Source organism: Micropterus salmoides, unplaced genomic scaffold (assembly GCF_014851395.1).
Source record: "Micropterus salmoides isolate LMB-PRFRI ecotype aquatic unplaced genomic scaffold, ASM1485139v1 Ms_hic_scaffold_10, whole genome shotgun sequence".
Classification (NCBI taxonomy): Eukaryota; Metazoa; Chordata; class Actinopteri; order Centrarchiformes; family Centrarchidae; genus Micropterus; species Micropterus salmoides.
The window spans coordinates 25,834,210-25,852,741 of NW_024040041.1; the positions used below are offsets into that span (position 1 = coordinate 25,834,210).

At 39.5% G+C, this 18,532-nt stretch overlaps 1 protein-coding gene across 2 annotated transcripts in view; it reads left to right on the forward strand.

Annotated features, from left to right (window-relative positions):
* Positions 1-18,532, forward strand: part of gjc1 (gap junction protein gamma 1) — a 46,658-nt gene that overhangs the window by 18,557 nt on the left and 9,569 nt on the right. The window contains exon 1 of one of the 2 annotated variants that reach the window (XM_038704906.1): positions 15,444-15,727. The exons of the other annotated variant lie outside the window; for it this stretch is intronic. The gene's annotated coding sequence lies outside the window, so the exon portion shown is untranslated. Of the gene's footprint in view, positions 1-15,443; positions 15,728-18,532 lie in introns of those variants that run through there. 2 annotated transcript variants of the gene reach the window in all.

Here is an 18,532-nt window from a genome sequence, read left to right on the forward strand (position 1 = left end):
GTAAATTGATTTGGAAAGCAGAAGTAATGTATTCTGGCTTTTTTCCCAAAAGTGTAAAACATTAAACAATCTGAAAAGGATAAATCACTCACACACCACATAGCAAGCGAAGATTAATATAGTCGTTAATAAGGTCATAAGGCTCTCAATGTGAAATGAGCCATGGAGTTATAATTGTCAGTAAAAGTTCTTTCACTTCTCTGAGCCTGGCTGAGCTTTTTTATTGGAGGGGTCTTTCTGATACATTAAAGAGCTTGAACAGAGCTTACAAAGAGCTTTTACAACATGGCAACCCAAACATTGCTCTTATTAATGGATTATTACAAGTTTATAAAGCATTAATGAATTATTTAATAACCTGCTTCAATAAGAGAGTGACACCTTAATTTCTGTACCTTGTATTAAAGCTGAAACAACTAATCGATTCATTGATTAGTTGGCTCTTATTTTAATAATCAGTAAATCATTTATGGGATTTTTTTCATTGTTTCTAGATTCATTTCCAACTTTTCTTTGTCTTGTGTGATTGTACACTAACTTTGGATTTCAGACACAACAAGCAATTTAAAGACATCACTTTGGCCTTTAAGAAATTAATAATAATAATAATTTTTTATTATATTATTAAAGTTTAAGTCGAGAAAATAATTGGCAGATTAATTGATAATGAAACTAAATGTAAATTACAGTCTTACAGTATATTTAGTATCACAATATAGTTAATAAATATATATTTCCAGCAGGAGTTATGGTTGGGTCGTATAGTGGCCCACAGGGACCATACTGTATATACGTGACCTCCAACTCTACATGCATGGAGGGAACAATTATTCTCATCCAGTGGCATGCAGTGTATGTGATGTGTAAAGAGCAAGTGTCTGCCCTGATGGATGATGAGGAGGAGGTGGAGGAGGTTTTGGAGAGGGGGATGGGGATGGAGAGCAGTAGTGAGAGCAGAAGGAGGGAGGTTAGTGGAAGGGTGAGGGTGTGTTGGGATTTGTGGGGGCGGGTATACGAAGGCCCACAGGGAGGAAGGTGGGGGATGGTGAGGAGCAAGGGGATACTAGCGTGCTGAGTCCCCCCCCCCCCTTTCAGATATTATAATACCGCTATACTGTGAGCTGGTTAATGAGCAAGCTCCATTTTCTGCCCTCTGTATGAATGGGGATATTGCACGAGAGCTTTGTCTCTGCTCAGCGCTCGGTGCCATGTGCAGAAACAGGGCATTCCATTCATGCACTCTCTCTCCGATTTTGTCTCATTAGATTGTGGGCGTCATGTGTTGAGCTGCCTTTGTGTGTTCATGTGTTCATGCTTGCCTGACTACATAGTGTGAGAATTGATCACTTCGCTTGCAGGGTTTTGCTCTGTAACATGTGTGCATCAGTATCTGTATACATGGTGGGTTTTTGTTGTGTTTTTCTTTGTGTCACAATCAGAAGATAACAAAGGAAAAGACCTCATATCAAGGAAGTTGGGAGGGGGTAGAGCAGGGTACTCTCTCCAGATTCAGTCAAGATTTTCCCGCCCTCAGGCGAGTTGTGAAATTGACACACGCTTTGATGACCGTGTTACCCTCCGGATCTTCTTGTCCAAAAACAGCTCCTAACGCTGCGACCCTTATTTTAGAGCCCGCTTTGAATCCTTGAACCGCAAGCTTGTTTTTTGTTTTCACTTCATACACATGTTGCATTGAAACATGCAGAGGGAGAATGAGTGTGTTTGAAACGCACCATCAGCGCTATCCTCTGAGTCAACTCTCATCACCATTCTACTCTTTGTATCTATCAGTCTTTCAGACAGCAGAATGGCCCCCTACAGTGTAGACCGAGGCTGAAAGCTGCAGCTGCTGCACACACTGAGCAGAGGCAAGGGACAGCACTCCCCATGCTCCTCCACACACACACACACACACACACACACACACACACACATATACAGAGAGAGAGAGAAAGCTTCTCCTCCCTTTTTGTCTGATGTTTTGCTTTGCTTTAATAGCAAGACTGATGCCATTTAAATCTTTCGCTTCAATTCACTCAATGCAAATCCAGCTGCATAAGTGGGTTACCAAAGTCTTTTACGGACACTGGCGAGGACAGTAAATGCAGTGGGTCTATATGGGCAGTTCAACTTCATTTATTTTAATGTCAGATTTTCTAACTGATGCATTAACCAAACATGAAAGATCAGCAAAAACATGCAGCCATGTGAAGATTGCTGAAATTTGCATTTTTCTTTTTTGCAAATTGCTAAAATCATTCAAACACCACATTAGCATTTCGAAATAAATGTGCACCCATTTTCACTTCCAGAATTTTTATTAACAGATTAACATTTTATCTCTCACACAGCGTTAATAAAGGATCATCACACTGGGTTTTACTTATGTAGATGGTTGTTATCAGGTGGCTTTTTTTTTTAATGGTTTGATATATGCATTGATTTCATTTTTTTCTCAGACTCTACTTTGGGTCAGAGTCTACAACTACAGCTATTGTACATTTTACTCCGCCACATTGATTTGACTGCTGTTGCTTATGTCAACTTTAAGATTAAGATTTTCCGCACAAAATGGATTGTCATATTATAAAATATGAAGCTCTGTCAAATACTAAATGACACAACAGTGTGGAGCTCAAAGTGATGAGTATCATTACATATTAGTTTGTCCAAGCTTTGACAATGAGAGAATCAGATAAGTTAACCATGCCATGTAACTAATCACTACTAACTGTTTTTTTGCTTATCAATCATCATGTTTTGTTTCATATAAGCCAAAAAATGCACACAGATATGATGCAATTTCCCATGTTTGTACATATACAAACACACACATAGGGAAAAGCATACTAAATCCAACTTGTACTCTTCAATTCCCATTCCCCATTTCACAGTAAAAAACAGATACAGTAGATGATCATTTTAGAACCAGCTGTGGTATTTATATATATTTGGGATGTTATTTAAGAAACCTTCCTCTCCTACATCCGTCTTCCCTCTGCCCGGCTTTTCAGCTCTGCGGTATTAAAGATACGCCGCAGAAAGTTAAGTCATCCCTAATCTCGTATGTGCTATATGGGCACCCCTGACGAAGACTCATCAAGGTGAAAGTGTGATTTGTTGGATATTATTAGCATGGTAATAGGGTCTTAGAAGACACGGAATAAGAAGGGGAGGTACAAGCTGTGTATCCAGGTGTGTGATATTTAGCAGCAGCAGTCGCCTCAGGAACAGATCTGTCAGACAAGTGAACACACACCGTAATGAAAGTCTGGCCACTTCCCTGGTGAATAATATGAATATAAGAATAACACACAGTGTACAGTAGTTTGCGAGTGCATAACATTCAGAGGTTTCACACACATAAACACACACACACACATTCCCTCTGCCCTCTAAACCCGTCACCAAAGGCAAAGGTGCTCTGCACATGCACCTACACATGTAGACACACACACACACACACACGTCAAATACACTCCATCCCTGCCTGAAGTCACAACAACATCTAATTCTGAGTCACTCTGAGCCTGACCCTAACACGCACACACACACACACACACACACACACACACACACACACACACTCGCACTCAGAGACACAGACACAACCACAAAGCAGCATTCCCTTAGGAGCACTTGTTTTACCAATGGCCTTTAACTTGGTTACTGGGACAGATTTGATCTCTAATTCATCATAGACTGTATACTATTACTTGTCGTTATAAGTCGTTACATTAAACACATAAATTCTGCCTTCATTCACACACAGACCCTCTTTCAGACCTCCCTCAGCTCCTTACTCCTTCCTACTCTTCCTCCTCCCTTCTCTAATAAGTCTCTGTGTGTCCAGGTGAGCCTGAGGGGGCGATAGCCGTGTGAGTCCACGTGTGTGCATGTGTGTCTTGGCATGCATGATTGTGGATGATAATGTACACATGCTCACCAAGGTGCCCGAGAATCCGTTCACCTCAGGTTAACTCGTCTCCTCCCTGCTAATTAGAGATGAGAATCTAAAGGCTGATGAGTTCAAGCCTTTTTATGATAAGTATGAAGTGAAGTGTGGCTCAGTCCCGGTGTTGTACATGCAATGGAGAAAGTCCACAGCTTTGCCAACTCAAAGAGCATATGTAGTCATCTGTTTGTACGGCAGTGAATTATATAGGGTTAAAAAAAAGGTTAATGAGATGTATTACAAAGTATTATCAATTCTGTCTGTGCAAATGTAAGCATTTTATCACCCTCACTAATAAGGGGGCACCTAGAGTTGAACTGGAGACCTCTTGATCTGCAGTGAAATGCTCTGCCACTGAGCTGTACCCCCTCACACAAAGATGAATTTTAATAACTCTACATAACAACATATGCATCTTTCAATAATTCAAAGTTTAAAAATGTCTTTTATATGGTCTGCAGACATAAATTTGTACTGTGTGAGAGCCGCACATCACACACCTGTTTTCTCAGTGCGTCTCTACATGATATATAAAGTTATGTTACTATAAACAAAACATACTCAGTGTGTTCACCAACAAATAGACTGTCTCCAGATTAAAGCAATACAATTTAGAGTAGATAAATTCAAACGCGGGTGGCATTCCACATGTGGACTCACAGCTATGGTTAAATATAATGTGTATAATCAACAGAGGTGGTAGACAGTGTTTAAAAAGGTACTTCTTTATCTCCAGCCTCTTGTTCCAATACTGAGCTATGAACGCAATGTGACAGTAACAATATGAGATAAAGTAAGTTTAACGTACAGTGGTAGAATGCAGGGCTCTTATAATCTTATTTTGTGAGTCTTTGGGCAACAAATTGAACCTCTTAAAGGACATAATTAAGAAGCAGTGATCAAATGAACATGCAGTAACATGATGAGGACACAGCATATGCATTATAACTCTTACAAGTTTCTACTCCAAGCTTGCAAGCCCATTTCACATAGATGTAATCTCCTACATCGTTTATTACATGCAGGAAAGCTAGGTCACACATGCAGAGACCACGCATACAATATAAACAAAGGGGGGACCTAGAGTTGAACTGGGGACCTGTTGAGCTGCAGTGAAACACACTACCACTGAGCTACACCTCCTCATGTATGGTGGCACTTCTATGTGAATATATGTAATATGTCAATTTAAGCTTTGTTTAATGCTGAACTGACCTTTCAAAAAATATACATAGTTACTGAGTCAGGGAGGATTCTTCTGTCTCAGTCACACGTATTTTGACTTTGTGGGTTCACATATGAGCCTCTGAATGTCGTAGCAGTCATGTTCGTTTTTGATAATGAACATGTACCTGCAGATGTAGATGCTGTTGTCTCCATTCGCCCAGTGTTAATTAATTAGTTCCATACTAATTACAGAGAAAACTCAACAGGATAATATTCCTAAGGACTTTACTTGCAGTTAAGGGTGAACTAAATTGTTTAAACACTGGTGCAGATGAGATGGAGGTGCGTTAAACTTACAGCGAAGTCACATCTTACAAACTGTACTGTACCTGGATTTACTTTTTTCTCAAAAATAATATTTGCCAAGAAGGGAGCACAAGGATAAAATTGTAAAAATGTACTGCATTTTAGATAATATACACATCAGAGTTTTTAGTATAGATGTGAGTTTGAACAAAATACAAAAATGACTTTATTGGACTTAAGGCAAGAGTAAACAGATAAGACAAAGTAGTTGTTTTCCTCTGGTGTGCATTAATGTATTCTCAGCAGGACGATTTCCATAAACTGCATAATATGCTTGGTTTGTTTGTCTATTACTGTGCACTGCTATTTAAAGTGTGCATTGTTTATGGTATGCTATCTTTAGATCCTGTATCAATCAAACCATCCATCCATTACCCTATATTTATGCCAAGATGTCCACGTGTCCATTCATGTACTGTCCTCTCTGGGTAGATAGGGCCATGGCATGGACCAAACAAAACAAAACCCCTACTCAGTGCGTTCTATGAGTCAGGGTATAGCTCAGTGGTAGAGCATTTGACTGCAGATCAAAATGTCCCTAGTTCAAATCTGGGTGTCCCCTGTGGAAGCATTAAATGTCCAGGTACATTTTCTATGTTCCTTTATTTTTTGAGTGCTGATGACGTTTTTCTGTCATCCCTGTGGAGGCTGAAATGGCTCAAATGAAACAAGCAGGAATATTTCCCTTATACTGATATTGAGAACCAATGGCATATAACACAGAACATTATGTAACATCTCACCTACAGGTGTCAAACTCTGCACTAGTGAGTTCTGAAAGTCTACAGGTTTCCATTCCAGCCAGACACCACACAATACACTGCAGGTAATTGTTCTAATAAATTCCTTCTCTCTGGCTGAAACACTAATAAGTGGCTGCGGTTCTAGGGTAATTAATAAAATGATTGGAAACATACTGTTTAACAATGCAGTTGCACCAATATTGATTAATTGAAGTGGTTTTGTATTGACAAAACAGTTTAAGGCATGCCTTTAATGATCTATAAAAGAATATAGAATTAATGTTGCATTACAGATTTTTCTTGTGTTGATGCTTTTATTCTGGCTCATGTCAGTATGGCACTTGTGATCTCTGACAACTAACCTATATACAACTAACCTATTCACTTCAGGGTTACTCATTTCCTTCATGCTTATTATAACCAAAGATTATAATTAAAGCAGCTGTAGTGACACTACAGATAAAGGAACCTTGCAGGAAGATTACAACCTTTTTAATTTACCAGAATATTTTTATTCCAAGATGTTTAATATCAGTTAACTGATGCACTTCTTCTTAATGCTAATATTTTCTGATCACTGAGCATTTGCCCTTCAGATGTAAAGTAGGCCATGTTTACTGTGCTATGGATAATTAACATGGTGTATTTAGAAATAAGCATTATCAAAATGATATAATGACAACAATTGTTTGTGCTCAGGATTGCAGTTAAGTGTTAGCTGTTGATCTGTAGTCTAATGTTCTACCACAGAGCTGTACCCCTGACATCTAACACATAGCATGAAATGACATGACTACAAAGTCAACAATAGACTGCCTTCAGATAAAGGATTATTATAAGCTCTCAACCTCAAAACTTCAACTTTAAACAAATGTAAGTTATGTTGTATTGGTTAGTGAATGAACATATTGACTCGCAGTGCTTTCTCTGTCTGCTGTGTCGACTCACACTTTGGTTTTTGATGCACTGAAACAACAACATCCATGCTGTCACTGTGTAAATAGCAGAGGCATAAACAACATAAACCTAATATATTGAAACAGTTCTTGGTGACTTTAAATTATCTTTGAATTTAGACAGTGGTGGGAAGAACATTTACTTAAGTACTGTTTGGACACAATAATAATTTTACTCAAGTAGAAATTTGATTGCAGGACTGTTTTGTTGAGTATTTCCACTGTGTGGTATTGCTACTTTTACTTAAGTAAAGAATCTCAATACTTCCATCACAGAATTACAATATTTCAAAGAGTTGTTTGTGAGCATGTATAATGCTTAGCACTGGTTCTGGGGGTTACAAAAATTGTAAACTCATTTGTCATCTTCTCACAGTTTATTCTGAACTATCCCTGAGACTTAAATCTATAGCTACATAGTTTAACAAACAGATCAGGCAGCTCCACCTAACTCTTTGTCTATTTAACACTATAATTCCATGTGGGTTGCCACTTTAATATTTACAACATACTCCAAACCATGAAATATGCAGACTGCAGCGTCAAGAGGCTCAGTTACTGTCTGACTAAACATTAGAACTGGTAGGAGATTTGACTTACAGTAAAGTCTGTTTTTGCTCTTGTGGTGTGATGATTTATGTTGTGTAGTTCATCTTACAATGGTGTACTCAGTCGACAGTTAGTGGAGCTCCACTGCTAAAAACTTACTAATTTGGCCAGTGACAATGCTGGTTCACTTTGAACTGGCTTTATAGTACTGAACATCTCTAGTTGAAATGGGATGTTGAGGTGGGAAACAACACTGAGTGGGTTACGTTAACATGATGGCAGGGGAGGAAGTGTGGTAATTTTGTTAGTCGGAGTTAAGTTAGGCCTCAGAAAGTTTACCAGCAGGAAGTTATGGTTCAAATTCAACTTTCTGATGATAAACTTTGACCTAAATTTCTCACTTCACGTGTTGATGAGGCACACTCGAATATATACTGTGTTGTCATCTTTACCGATGCACTATTTCCCAGGAAGTTAAACTTTTCCATGAAATCCCCATTTCATGATGACACTGCTGCCTCAGGCTTAATGCACATTAATAGCAACCCATCAGTCTACAACTCAGAAATAGAGAAATTGCGGTGATGGCTTGAGTGAAACAAGATTGCAAAAATAAAATGACTGGAAGATGTCTGAAGAATCTGTCAAAAAATACTCTTCTTAAAAGTGCTTTGATGTTTACGTGGACGATACACTGTCAAATGAGTCAAATTAGTTTGGTTTGTAGACAGGCTGAAGGATTATGGGAGTTAAGCAACCCCAATCTCCCCAATCCATCTATGAGCATTCGTTTTAATGACATGCTGATATATACATATGTTTTGAAGGCTGCCTATATGTGCTCTGAATATCAACATTTTCAGCAGAATATTTACAGTGTTAATAAGCTGCTCCACAGCATGGTTTGCTCTCATGCTGTGGAGTGTTATGAGAAATGAAAGGCTGGCTATACCTTTGCAACACAATATGATATGATCCTAATGGCATTAAACCATGTATCATTAAAAATCGACGTATATATATATTTATCCTGTATGTCTATCTAATACAAATCTTTATGCAATAATTATAATAATGTTTCATTTAGTTTCATTGTAAACATAATACACAGCATGGATTTAGGCCCATATGCCCTAAGGGGTCAGTAAAGTCACACACACAGTAGGTGATTTTTTTTTGTGCAACATTGTCCCCAGGGGAGATAATAGACCACAGTTTTCTGCACTCATATTATGATCCATTGACATGAATTCAAAAGAGCCAAAGTCGGATAATACAGCATTTGGACTGTATCCAAGTTTAAGTATCAATCCACTTTTTTAATGGAAACCTTTCAGTGGCTTCTAGGCTTTGCAAACTAACCAACATCATATTTTGTCTTTGATACGTTGTCATCACTTGTGGTTGGGAATATTTCATTGAGATCCAATCAGTATTTGCTGCATTTGATGAAAGATACAGAGTTTAAATTACAGCGCCACATCATTAACTCTGGTCTCTGACAAATATATTGTCTCTGAGAGAAAGTCAGTAAATCATCTCTTGTGTACACCAAACCACAGCTTTTTACAGCATCTTTCTAACGCTGAAATGAAGACAAAAGGCATCATGCATATACAGTAAGTGGTAAAAGGAAAGCATTTATATAGCTCCCTAGTCCCCAACCACTCAAATCGCTTTATAATACATGTCAATATTCGCTTTATATCAATACATTCATACAATGATTGCACAGCCTTCAGGAGCAATTTGGGGATCCGCATCTTGCCTATGGACATTTCAACATGTGAGCTGGGAGCTGGGAATTGAACCACAGATTTTCCAATTAGAGGACGACCCGCTATACTTATCAGCCACAGCCGTCTCCTTACTGGGGACCACTATGACAACAGGAGGAGCTACAGCACTATTAGCTATACACAGAAATTGTCTTAACAGCTAATCATAAAGGTTAGCAGTGACACTATGGTTAATTATTCATAAGATACTCAAGTTCACGCTGTACCATGTGATACTGACACTGCTGAACTGCGGTTGTACTAAAGATCAGCATGTTGCTTAGCACTTGTTCTCCTGTATTACTCAGTCATCAATAGATCAAGATTGTTCCTTACTCAGTAGATGTGTCCCAAATCCACAATGCGTGCTAATCTACACAGTATATACTACATACTAATTGTCATGGTATAATATTTTAGCAGATAGTATACAAAAAAAGTCACTTACAGTGGGTACGGAAAGTTTTCAGACCCCTTTAAATTTTTCACTCTTTCTTTCATTGCAGCCATTTTCCAAAAATCAAAAAAAGTTCATTTTATTTCTCAGTAATGTACACTCAGCACCCCATCTTGACAGAAAAAAACAGAAATGTAGAAATTTTTGCAAATTTATTAAAAAAGAAAAACTGAAATATCACATGGTCATAAGTATTCAGACCCTTTGCCGTGACACTCATATTTAACTCAGGTGCTGTCTATTTCTTCTGATCATCCTTGAGATGCATCTACACCTTCATTTGAGTCCAGCTGTGTTTGATTATACTGATTGGACTTGATTAGGAAAGCCACACACCTGTCTATATAAGACCTTACAGCTCACAGTGCATGTCAGAGCAAATGAGAATTGTGAGGTCAAAGGAACTGCCTGAAGAGCTCAGAGACAGAATTGTGGCAAGGCACAGATCTGGCCACTTAAGGTTCCTAAGAGCACAGTGGCCTCCATAATCCTCAAATGGACGACCAGAACCCTTCCTAGAGCTGGCCGTCCGGCCAAACTGAGCTATCGGGGGAGAAGAGCCTTGGTGAGAGAGGTAAAGAAGAACCCAAAGGTCACTGTGGCTGAGCTCCAGAGATGCAGTCGGGAGATGGGAGAAAGTTGTAGTAAGTCAACCATCACTGCAGCAATCCACCAGTCGGGGCTTTATGGCAGAGTGGCCCGACGGAAGCCTCTCCTCAGTGCAAGACACATGAAAGCCCGCATGGAGTTTGCTAAAAAACACCTGAAGGACTCCAAGATGGTGATAAATAAGATCCTCTGGTCTGATGAGACCAAGATAGAACTTTTTGGCCTTAATTCTAAGCGGTATGTGTGGAGAAAACCAGGCACTGCTCATCACCTGTCCAATACAGTCTCAACAGTGAAGCATGGTGGTGGCAGCATCATGCTGTGGGGGTGTTTTTCAGCTGCAGGGACAGGACGACTGGTTGCAATCGAGGGAAAGATGAATGCGGCCAAGTACAGGGATATCCTGGACGAAAACCTTTTCCAGAGTGCTCTGGACCTCAGACTGGGCCGAAGGTTTACCTTCCAACAAGACAATGACCCTAAGCACACCGCTAAAATAACAAAGGAGTGGCTTCACAACAACTCCGTGGCTGTTCTTGAATGGCCCAGCCAGAGCCCTGACTTAAACCCAATTGAGCATCTCTGGAGAGACCTGAAAATGGCTGTCCACCAACGTTTACCATCCAACCTGACAGAACTGGAGAGGATCTGCAAGGAGGAATGGCAGAGGATACCCAAATCCAGATGTGAAAAACTTGTTGCATCTTTCCCAAAACGACTCATGGCTGTATTAGATCAAAAGGGTGCTTCTACTAAATACTGAGCAAAGGGTCTGAATACTTATGACCATGTGATATTTCAGTTTTTCTTTTTAATAAATTTGCAAAAATTTCTACATTTCTGTTTTTTTCTGTCAAGATGGGGTGCTGAGTGTACATTACTGAGAAATAAAATGAACTTTTTTGATTTTTTTGTACAATGGCTGCAATGAAACAAAGAGTGAAAAATTTAAAGGGGTCTGAAAACTTTCCGTACCCACTGTAAACTTCTCAAACACAAAAGCAACATGTCTTACATGTCTTACATATCTTACAAGATACTTTTTTTTTGGGTCTTCCAAAATCTTTCTGGAGCTGTTTCACCAGCGACCACAATTAATTAGATTTCTTCCCAGCTGTGAGCTGCTCCTCCATTTCCTTGTACATTGCATTGTGGGAGAATAGTATCCATCAAAGGCACGCTTTTTTCCCACTTTTCCAGTGTGAACATCACTAAACATTTTAGAAAACCTGCTTCGACGTACTCTGTAGTGTGGATTTGGGATACACCGGCTGTCCATCAGCATAAGAGAGCTGGTCTGACATCTGCTGCTGTTATCTCTGAGCAATATGATGCTTTAATGAGTTCTAGCACAAAAAACAGTTCGATTGATAAGGCTGCCAAGGCAAAGGGGGCACCCAGAATTGAACTGGGGACCTCTTGATCTGCACGCAAATGCTCTACCACTGAGTTATACCCCCTTGCATGTAACAAGAAGTGACATTAACAATAAGTTGTTCCTCTTTATGTCAGCAGAAAATCAAAGTAATAAATCATCTCTACCCCTGTGCTGGCTGAGTCTGCAAAGACGACCTCGACTGTGGCATAAACAAACACACACAGAGATAAAAAAGTGACTTACACAGGAATTTAGAGTGTATTAATCTAGTTAAACAAATTAAGCTCAGGGGGTACTGGGGACTATTCTGCAGTCAACAACTAATATGTGAATACCTGCCATAATTGCTCTTTAGTATTTCTATCAGTGCTATGTGTGTGTGCTCAGAAGGCCAACCAACATAACTTTGGTTTCCCACAGGTTAATGATTTTTTTAATGTTTTGGATAATTATCATCTTTGACAGCAGCATCAAAATCATCATCACATCTAGTGCAGTTGTCCATAAATATTTGTATGACTGAAGAAAGTGCTCCATAAAACTACTCACATCAAAAGGAAATGAGGACATCAAATTGTTCAGGGTTATTACCAAGATGACACGTCTAAAAAATTATTTTCCACTACTTCACATTTATGAAAAAAATGGCAAAATTGCCGTACTTTAAAGAAAAACACATTTAACACAAGCCGTGGACTTTGAGCGACATGATATGAATTTAAAGAGGATTTAGACCCTCTGGTTTCTCAGCGCATGATCTGTGAAATTTGGTGATAGTGATTGGTCTACTCAGAAGAGATAGATAAGAAAAGAGGCTGAGATAGCGTGCAGTCCTAATTTGAGCAACCACCACTAGTGAGTGGATTTGGACAATATCAAATGAACATCTTTTATTGTTTGTAGCGTTGCATGATTATGACTCTATGAAAGGGCATTAGGGAGGGAGCAGAGTGATGGAGTGAGAAGGGCATGCAGAGGATGAAAGTGATGGAAAGGATTATGGAAAGTTTCCGTATGACTTCCAGCTGAATACAGAAGATGGTTGACATAAAACGTTTAGCACCAGATTGGCCAGGGTCATCTGATTATTTGGATATTTCCCAACTGTTATCTGAGTTCAATTGTCCTCTTGTGACTTTTCAAACAGCTCTCTTGATAAACTAGTGTTATTGGATCTTGTAGTTGGCAGCTCATTGCCCTTCTCTTAGAGACCCAAATCCACTGGCATTCATAACATGCAGCATGTTGGGCATCAATTATTTGTTATACTTTGACATATGGGACTCATTGCCTGTAGTCAGAACAATAATGTAAGTATAGCCCTATCAATACTGGATTTTTAAGGAAAAATACTGAAAATTTATTTTTAATTAATCCAATATCAATATATTGTCCAAGTTTTTCACTTAGGTAATTTAACCTGATCGTGATGAGGATCCCATAAATTTAGTCGGACTCGGAAATATAAAATTTTTCCTCGGAAATATAAAATTTTTCCCAGTGGCCACTTGTGGTATTGCTGCAAAAATATCTGATCCGTGTCCAGATTACTTTGATAGAGGCAAAAAAATAATAATTCTAGCGGCTGGTGCTAAAACAGATCTCATGACAGGAAAAGTTACTCACATAATGACTTCCTCTTAAGTGATGGTACCCATAAAATAGAGAACATTTTTGCGGCAGTACTTTATGTTGTGTTTAACTGAGAGCTTTTACTTAAAGGAAATGCAAAAGAGTCTCCAGCTTGCTTGACACACCTCTGAAAAAGCCATCAGAAAACGTGCGCTTGCGGATTCCCCTGAATGAGAAAAGCACGAATTTCCTCTGCCTGGAGATACTGGGGACACGAAAATAAGTGTCCATAGGTTGATGTGGACCAAACGCCGGGATGTACACACTCCTGCACATGCTTAATTGTAATATGTAATACGATCTCTTCACAATAAATTTGTTGAAAAAGGAAGAAAAAAATACAAGTGGCAAATAAGGATTGAACACACAACCCCCTGCCTGCGCATCCTGTGCACTACCAAGTGAGCTATTAACAAACAAACCCTATGGTGGAATATAAATTATCAATTGACAGTGTTTTGGCCCGCCATCTAATGACTTGAAAATAATTTGGCCCGATGTCAGATTTATTTGACAACTTTGTAAAAGAGACATCTGTAAAACTATTGACAGAACACCTCAAATTGCAATGAGTCTATCAATTGTGAATTTTCAATCCATGAAGATTTAAAATTTTTTATACTTTTCTTGAGCCCAGAATAGCAATTTAAAAATCACGATGTTATCAAAATATAACGTCTTTTGGCCTAGCAGGAACTTGCTGGTGGATCCAACAGGAAAAACACAACTGCGAATATTCAGTGGGCCACATACCCCAGGAGTCCGCCATGTTGAACCGCCTGAACGGATAAACCAATCACAGGCTCTAGATCGGGCCTTTTGCAATTGCAATTTTCGCAACGCAAGTTTTGCGGCCACTGTAAGTTTCTCCTACACACTTGGAACAGGAGGGTGAGGCAAGTGGTATTCTGTTGATTGCAATCTGCAATTTCACCACCAGATGCCACTAAATCCTTTACATGAAAGAGTTCATGAAAAAGATGAAATGATTACAATTAATCCTGAAGGGAACATGAATGTTTTTACCAAATCTGATTGCGATCTATCGAATAATTTTACTCAAAACCACAAATCTCAACCTAATGGTGTTGCCAGCGAAAGAGCCAGAGGATCAACAAAGCTATCAGGATGCATTGTCTGGAAAACATGAATGTCTGAACAAAATTTTACAACACTTAATCCAATAGTTAGATAGATATTTCAGACTGGACCACATAGAGGCACCAACGGCATACCGAGACAAACATCCATAGAGCAATGCCTCTAGCTTGTCTAAAATACATAGTGCTCTCTGAGTAAACTATGTATAGCATTACTGTTTCTAAGCTATTGCAAACATTGGGTCTTTGGCATTTTGTCTGACATGCTGTATATACTAAAACAGATACATAATTTCCCCTAATAATTAAAAACAAGCTTGAAGTTATTTATTTCGGGTCTCCTGGTCTCAAAAGGCTACATATAGCACCTTAAAATGTATGATCTGAGATGCACTTTAACAGTGTTATGAAAGCATAAAGGCCAGATTTGTAATTGCTACCCTTACCCTTTCCTGAAAGCCTCTTCCTGTCATGCTCCTCTCCAGTGGCCAGAGGTCTCACAAAGTCAGTGAGTTGAATATCTTTTACCTCCAAAACCATGCACTTCCCCTCCCAGCCCATCACTGTCTGTCTGTCCCAGACTTCCTCTCGCTTCTGCCCTCCAAGGGGGTATTAAAACTCCATCACCTCATTCTCATCATCACCGCACATACAAAAAAACACACACCCATCCCCACCCCCTACCATGACCCAGTTTGGAGGGGATAAGGGGGTAAGTGAGGACCATTGTGAGTACCACAGGGAGAGAGACAAGATGCTCTGCCTTCCTCATTTCTCTCCCTTTCAGAAAGAGCTCACACTTGGTTAAGCACACACAGTGAGGCTCTTCACAAGAGAGCGGCCACAGAGATGTGTGTTTTGTTTTGAGTTTTTTGTTGTCGGGATGCCGCTGTTGATTTTAGGTCAGAGCTGTTTGATGTCAGCCGAGGTTAAGGGGTATGTAAAGGAGTGAGACGACGAGACAGAAACAGAGATGAGGTGCTTGAGGTTGAGAGACAAAGGACACAGTACCTGGCGTCTGGGAGAGAAGGAGTAGAGTGAGTATGCTGCTTCATCACTTTACTCTGCTTGTTTGGAGTCTGTATGTGTGTGTGTTTTTGTTTTATTTTTGTCATTTGAAAGTCATTAAGTGATGACAAAGGAAAGAATCTTTAATATGTAATTAATGATGTCGTGTGTGTGTGATCAAGAAGCCAAACACAAGGAACTAAAGGACAGATATTTACAAGGTCTGGCAACAGTGCAATGTCTTCCTGGACTTGTTCATGCTCTGTAGTTTGCAGAACATAATAATACACTAGTACACTAAAAAGATTGCATGATTACATGCATTCTCTCCTGGCACGAAGCTGAATAAAAGGCACAGATGAACACAGAGTGGCTGCTCCTGCCTCAGAGATTCATCCTGTAACATATGGAACCGGTTTACCGTTGCGTTTCTTCCCTTTGGACACTGTTAATGAGGGAAATTTTAGTTTCCCACGAATACAGAGAGAGAAATGCTCCTTCAGAACCCACCTCCCTTCTGCTCTGCACGAAGAAGAATAGCTCATTCATCCAATCTCAGCAAAGACTTCCTCATCTCAAGATTCTCTCACAGTCCGAGGTTCATGTTCGACCACGCACAAAATGTTCAACAGTTTCTTTTTTTATCCCTCACTAGTTATGGTTTCCTGATTACTTTATGTCCTCTGCTACACATGTATGATGTATGAGTCAGAGGCCCAAATTGGGGTGTACCGTCTACTCAATCCTTTGGAATTTATAGTTTATTTGTGTTTCATGGGCGCATGTGTGTGTATATTCATGCACCATACAATCTGGCAAAGATTAGTCAATGAAATGGATGTGATTAACAATTCTGATAACCTTCTGTGCGGGTGAACTTAAAGCAGTCACTCTTGGCATGCATGTTTTTAATCACTTAGAGGACTCTTTTGAACAAAGTTGCTGCTCAGAAAAAAAAACAGACAACCAGAAAGTGTTGATAAGAAATCCATTTTTAGCGATGCTGGATTTTTTTGGGTGATTTGAATATCTCTGAGTGCCTAACAAATGAGCTTATCCAGTGAGTAGGAGAAGAGGAACCACAATATAAGAAACCCCCTGTGTTTTTTAAGCTGAGCATTTGACGGTGGTCGGTCTATCACACAACGCTGTTATAGTTATCTCAAATTGTGAAAACCTTTTTCTGACATAAATTTGGTGGTTTTAAATGGGGTCTCTTAGCATCAAAACAGCCACGATTTAACCCACATCTGACGATCCAGGGGGTTATCATGGACAGATGTCTGGCCAGCAACTGTGTGAGCAGATTAATTTGATCTGTGCAGTGTGTAGGACAAGGTGGAGGCTCGGAAGAGCATCAGTAAAGCCTGAGGATATCGTTGGCAGAACAGAGGGAGAGGGCACTGTGGCAATGACCCTTAAATAAGGACAGTCAGAGGAACATCGGCCCCAACAGAACACGCTCAGAGGTCCCAGTCAGTTCATAGCTCTCTGACGCTTTAATTTTTGTGTTAAAAGAACCCATTTTTGTTTGTGGCAACTTGCGTCAATTAACTTTAATGAGATAATATCATAGATGACAAAATCATCTCTGTATCTCTCATTGGCTTGGGGTTACCCTGGTGTCAAAATGTATTCATTAATTAACACATTTTTGATGGCTATGGTTTGAAAGAGGCTGTCAAACTATTGACTACATATGTCACTTAGACAATATCCCTCATTGTGCCAAAACTTTCATCTCATCCCATTTATTAGCTACATTGTCCTTTTTCAGAATAAAGGTCTCTGTGATTAAGTTTTACAAAGCCAGCACATTAAATCTTTACACACACTGCGGCACTTTAGTGTCAGTGGTAAGGACCATTTCAAACTCTGCCGCCTCTGGTTTGACACTGGCTTTGGTTTGGATATTAACCAATTCATTTTTCATTGAGGACTTCTGTTGTACAGGGGTTTTTTTCCCCTTAAAATGTAATGTAAAATATGGCTTTCTCACACAGGGAGAAAGTGTAATTAACCTTTCTCTCTTTTTCTCACCACCTCCCCATTCTGACTTTGGCTCAATGTTACCCACAAAATTATACTGTACAGCAACAACGGCTGAATGTTGAGTTTCAGCAACAAATGATCTAAATCCATTTCTCTGTGAATAGAGAAGGTTTGAGTTAACAGGTTAACAGGTTAACAGGTTAATATTATTGTTGCTTTCTAGTGTTGTGTCTAATGGTCGTATTTTTAGATTACTCAAGCTAGTCCCTTGCGTGTCCTTCATGCCATTGCTTAAGATGAGAGATAACAATTGTTGCCTGATATTTATAATACTGAAGGGCTTAATGTAATGTTCTCTGGTCGTGTAATCCCCTAACATGCTTTGGGCCATTGTGATGATGGAAAGGATCTTTTTCAAATGAGAGCCTGCAGGGAAAGGCTAAATCATACGAGTTATCAAAAGTTGTAGACAAACCCTATTGAGCAGCACTGTACAGAAGCAAAGATGCAATCATAATCACATTGTTTTAAAGTCAGCAGATCAGCAGCATCGGGGCTAAATCGATCTTGGCTGAAGAAAGCGCTGATCTTTTTTTTTTACTGGATCTGCCTTCAGATCATTTACAGTAACTTTAAAAACACTAAGCAAAATCCAATTGATAATAACATGCTGAAGCAGACTGAGGAAATGTTTATCCCAAGCCCCTCATACACTGCAGGGGGGAAAAGTTCATCTGTTCTGTGAGCTGACGGATAGCGGCTGCCTCATCTGTACGGATGTTTGTCTAAGAATGAACACTGCGTGAGGTTAGCAGAGAGGCAGAGACACAATAACACTGAAA